We start from the raw sequence: 6,000 nt of genomic DNA on the forward strand, positions 1-6,000 counted from the left end.
TGGACTTTGTCAGAGGCATTGACTCTGTCGATGACCTCGGGTGGGGAGGCTGACAGTGATGATGGGAAGGGTTGATGTCGCACAATGTATTAATTATAAAGAGTCACACTAGCTTTTTCAGTTCTAAAGTATCATCACCTTAGGGGGTCTTCCTCCCAGACTCTCCTCTTTGGCCCCTCCTTCCTCAGTGCAGGGAGTTTGGGGTGCTGATGCAGGACGGACAGTGTGCTATAAGCTAAGTATCCAGCGAAGAACAAAATAGCAGGTTTCCTGTTCTCAAGATAAAATTTGCATAAATAACAAAATAATTGCAAACTGTTAATTAAGGGCTGGGGAGAATTCCAAGAGTGAGCCAGACAGCTGGCAATCTCTTACGGTCTACGATCTTTGCTCCCAAGAAACGCATCCCTTCCACCGCATTCTGTTGGTCAAAGCAAGTGGCAAGTTCAGCCCACATTCAAGGGATGGGAGAGCAGATGCCGCCTCTCGATGGCAGGGCAGGCTGCAGAGTCCCATCGGGGACAGTACTGGGGGCTACAGGATGGAGGCCCTGCACAGGTTCTCCTCGACTAGCCCCACAGATGGAGGCCCCAAGCAGCCTCTCCTGTAAAACTGTGGACAAATTTGGGGGGTCTAGAAGAGGGGTAACTGTTGTTCCCCAGTTGGGTGCCCCTCACCCACTGGGCTTGCTGACCCGGCTGGTCTTCTAGAAGCAGGCAACAGAGCTTTGGAGAAGGTTGGCCTGGTGGCAAGATCGTGCAGAAAAAGGACAGATGGCCACTTTTCTTGTTTCCTTTCCCGAGAGTAACTGAAGTTGCCCCTAACTGTGCAAAGGCCCCGTGACGGTATGAGGTGGGGATGCGGGCTAGCCGAGGGCCCACAGTGGGGCTGAGAAGTTCTTGCAGCGGAAGAATAGGGCGCATCATGGAACTTAAGCAGGAGGGCTACAATAGATGAAAATGACAAAAAAAAAACCCCACCACAAAACCCAAAAACCCTGAATCTGACCTACAGGCTAAAGAAAACCACTTTCCAGTGGGAAGGGTGCTTCTAACAGATCAGAGCTGGTAACTGTTACTGCAAAAGTAAAATGTTTCAGGTTTCTGCCTCTAGCGTATTTAGTTTCCTCCCTAAAACAAAGATGTAAATGAATATAATATTGATTATTATACTAATGACATACATATCAAGAGGCTGTTGTGTAATATCAATCTCAATTTTTTCCATTTGAGGGTATATCTAAATTTATTCTCTTTAAATGTTTCTAGTCATAGACATGGGGAGTGGGGGCAGGCTTTCGGGATGTAGTTTTATTCTTTTTCTTATAGTTTTGCTATTGGTTTGAAGTTAACACAAAGTGCTAGTCTTAAAAAGCCTTTTCTTCCGATTGTGTACATTATTGTTAAACACCAGAGCCGTGGTCTTGTTTCTGGAGAGACGAGGACGAAGGATACTAATTTCCCAGCAGAAAGTGAAATGAATGGAAACAAGCTGATGAATATCAAGAGAGAGAGTTTAGTTTTCCTGGAAACAAGCAAACAAAACAGACAGACAGATGCTCGGGACACAGGCACAGACAGAAGGCAGTGCAGGCCTTGGAGTCCGTCACCTGATTATCACAAAGGAACAAAACCGAAGGAGAGCAAAGAGCGAGGACATCCTGAATGAATCCATCACTGTTTCTTCATTAAATATTTAGAGTTGATAAATACCAGATAAAGTAATAAGTGAAATTCGTTACATATAACACACCGATACTTGAATGCTTGATGCGTAACGGGTCTGGCTGACGCTGGTTTTCTATAAATACCAAAATTTAATGACTGCCCCTGAGCTATTCATTAAACTTCAAAAGCCAATGAATAATGAATAGGAAATCCATTTGTTCATTAACTTGAGAAATGAAAAATATCTCCCTCCCGTTACGTCTCTGACGAATTTGGCGCTGACCCACGTTAGCCAGTCTATAAACATGCCCCAGGGCCCTTTCCGAAGGAGGCAGGTCTGTCCGCTCAGTCTGCTAGAACCCGCGCAGGTCCGCTGCCCGGGGTGTCCCTCAGGGGGCTTTGCTACAGTGAGGAGCCGGGGTCACACTCCAACCCAGCCCCAGACTGTCCCTCGGCACGCTGTGACCTTGGGACCCGATTTAGGAGCACAGATTTTTGTTTAGTGACAGCTGACAGACCGTGAGTAAGACGTTTAAGTTGTTTGACTCTCAGTGTCCTCATCTCTTATAAACAGAAAGAAAAGGAAAAATAACTGTGTTGTGTTTGATGGCTTCCCTAACCAATTGCCTCAAATTTGGCAGCTGAAAACAACACGTTTATTATTTTCTATTTCTGCAGGTCAGAAGTCATACCCGGGTCTCTAGGGGTTAAAGTCGAGGAGTCAGCAGGCTGCATTTTTTTTCTGGAAGCTCTAGAGGAAAATTAATTTCCTTGTCCTTTCCAGCTTTTAGAGTCTGCCAATATTCCGTGGCTCATGGCCCCTTCCAACATCTCCAAAGCCAGCAGCCTCAGTGGAGTGCTTCTGACACCGCGCCACTCTGGCCTCGCTCCCACAGCGGCATCTGAGTCCTCCCCATTTAAGAAGGCCTGAGCCTACCCTGGGCTGACCTGGGTTACCCCCCCAAGCTAAGGTCCACTCACGAGCAACCACCTTTCCACCTGCAGCTTTCACCCCCACTTACTGTGCAATCTTAACATAGTCACAGGTGTCAGGGAGCAGGGTGTGGCCCTCTCTGGGGGCCAGCATTCCACCCACCACCTCTCCCAGGATGGCAGCGAGGGCCAAACGAGACGTGGACGGTCAAATGCCCTCTACAGCGTCTGGCGCGCAATAGGGCATTAATACATCACAGCACTCCTTGCTGTGTATTGTTGCAAGATCTGATCTTCGCAATGAACTTGGGAAGCAGGCTGGGCAGCTGTGATCACCCCCATTTTACAGAAGAATACTGTGTTACTCAGAGAGGGGGGAAATTGCCCCAAGCCTCCAGCTACCCAGCAAATGGAGAGATGAGCTGTTTTTCTGCCCTGTCTCAGTCAATCTTGGCTGAGCCTTGCAGGGCAGAACCGAGGGAAAGTTTGGAATGATGAAGCAATTTCTGGCTTTGAAGAAATCACAGCAAAGCCCCCGATTGCCTCTCTCCGCTGAGCTGTGCCAACGTGCTAATGGAAGGCACTAGTTAAATTGGAACCAGGCTGCTGTCCTTAGCCACAGAGAAAAAACCTATTCCACGGCCGGATGGCGAATATCCCCGTTCTCATGGAACCCTGCCCCCCCCCACCGGCAGTCTCACGGGACTCACCCCTACCCCAGCCCATGGGCACTCACTGCTGACCCCACCCAGGGCATGCGGCTCAAATGTGGGAGGCCGATGGTGAGTGTCGTCCCCCCTGCACTAGCCCTTGGTGACAGATTCTTAGATGGATTTGGTCCCTTGGGCACAGGTTCACAGCTGGGCTGTAGAAACTGGAGTTTGCTGACAGTAAGGTGGAAGGAGTCAGCCTTCCTATAGCAGACCCTGGAAGGAGAAAAGGAGACAAGATGGTTGACTTTTCTGTTGAATACCATCTTGGGAGCTGAGCCCTGGGGATGTGGGGCTATTAGGACAGTGTGTTGACCCTTAATGAACTCACAGGACAGGGGTGGACAGCCGTGGACACTGCACTCCATGGAAGTGCAGCTGGCCCTGCCCAGGGCACGGGGCCAGCCCTCAGCTCTGTCTGGGCCCGGGCTGGAGGGCGGGGAGCACACGGGCTGATTCCCGGAACACTCAGTTTGGTGTCATTCTGCCACAGGAGAGTTCTGTCACCCGAATCTCCAAGCTCCTCGCGCCTGAACTGGTGGTGGCAGTGAGTGCTACAATCCTGGGTACCTGGAATGGCTCAGGAGATGGTGCCTACAAACTTCTAGTACTTACTACCACCCCGGAGAGTGGGGATCTTCTCTATCCTGTTCTGCTGAATCGCCACGACGCAGAGCAGGGCTGGCGTGCAGAAGGTACTCCATAAACAGTTCCCCACGGCCGGCAAACGGAACCAGCTTTGCAAACGATAAAATGTGACCTACTGCAAAGGAGTGTCTAAACTTCGAAGAAAAAAACGTTTCTGTGCAAAGATATTCACTCCATCATCACAGAGACCAACTAAAGTAGGGACAACCTCATGGCCACGGTGACGTAAAACGGGTGTGTCACTGGGGGTTCTTGGCAGGTGACAACAATTATGCTCCAAACCTGAGCCAAGAAAGAGAAAATGTTTATCTAGTAAAAGGTGGACAAAATATAAAATGCTAAGTCTGACGCATCATATTTTCACTGCTGGGTAAAAACCAATTCTGCAGTTTCTTGTCAAATCCTCTAACATAAAGAGGAAAATCGAAGCGGGAAGGGAAACATTACAATATTAACAGAGCATGTCTCCGGCTGGTAGGTGAGTAATTTCATTTTCTTCTTCCTGCTTCGATATCATTTGCAAGTCCTTTTAAATGAGTGCGTGTGACTTTTGGAATGGAGCACATCATAAACCCATTAATGTCCCCACAGTGGTCCTTGGGATGCTGTGAGCAGTGACGGTTTTCTCTGCGGCCCCCTAACTCGGTTTTCTCGAGCTGACTCATTGAAATTCGTGCCTCCTTCTCCAAGAAAATCAATCCACTTCCTGCCACCGACTCCCAGTGCAGAGGGAGGATTCTAATCACCAGCGTTTGTCACTGCATAATTCCCGTTCTGCACATCACCTCATTGGGGGCACACGATACTTGGAGGGTTCGCTTTCTTTTAACAGCATAGTAACTAACGTATTTGGGGCCTTTCCCGTGTCTGAGGTCCTGTCCAGCCATGATTTCTAAAGATTCCTGCAGCGACTGTGAATACAGACACAGATAAACTGATGTTCCCAGAAGTGACAGAGCCACGAAGCTGAGTGGAAGGACAAGGATTTGAATCTAAACTTTGTCATTTTCAATTTTCCATTCCTTCCTTCCTGGATGTCCCCAGGTTTTTCCTGTGTAACTAATGCCTTTTGCTCTGTTTTAAGGGGTTGAGTGCATGGCACGTGGACAGCTGTGACAAGGCCCGACACACTCAAAGGGAAGTGCCTGGTGAAGCGGGACCTGCCGTGACGTGAGCATGTCACGCTGGCTCCGCTCAGACACCTGTAGGGACACAGGTTGAGTGTCCACCTTCTGGGAGTAGCAGAGTGGCCCCTACCTCTAGAGACCTTCACTGTTGAAAGGCATCTTTAGTAAACGTCAAGGTCACACGATGGAACGGCTTTGGAAGTGTATCACGGGAGTCTCGGTGATCTTGGGAGCCCGTGGTCTGGGTCCCTTGGGAATCCTGGATGTCCCTCAGAGCGGAGGCCTAGATTCACTCATTGGATGCTCACGCGTTCCATAGCCAGGCTTGTCTGCCGTGGGCTAGGCACTGAGCTACGCTTCTGGGCCACTCTTACTAATTTCAGCAGCCCTGCCCGTGGGGCGTCTTCACCCGGTTACAGATGAGACATCCCGGCGAGGGAGGTGAAGGTCCCTGGGCAGGCTCGCATGGCCCCTAAGGGGCAGGCTTGGTACCAGAGCCCAAACCTGCTGGCTGCAAAGCCTTTGCTCCTTCCCTCACTGCAGGCGCACCCCCCCACCCCGCTCCGAGGTCCCGTGACCACTGAAAGGTCGTGAAGGGCTCGGAGCGTCTCTCTGGGCAGCCCAGGACAGACTTCTCTCCGATTCCGCTGCTTGGGGCTGTCGGAGACTGAACCCTGACCCCATGTTAGGGGCCGTCTCTCTCTCTGCTCTGCTCTTGTCGCTGTGGTCTTCGTTGTTGTTTGTCTGCTTTTTGAGGGGGGGTGACCGCGGGTCTCCACATGCAGCTTTTACATTGAATCTTGGCTATTTGTCGTTGGGGTCCGTGCCTCTCCGTCAGGCACGGGCTCAGGTATGTGGCACGTGACCATAGAGCCCTCCACACAGACGCCTGTCCCCGCCACGGCCCTGGACACG

Source organism: Desmodus rotundus, chromosome 8 (genome assembly GCF_022682495.2).
Source record: "Desmodus rotundus isolate HL8 chromosome 8, HLdesRot8A.1, whole genome shotgun sequence".
Taxonomy (NCBI): domain Eukaryota; kingdom Metazoa; phylum Chordata; class Mammalia; order Chiroptera; family Phyllostomidae; genus Desmodus; species Desmodus rotundus.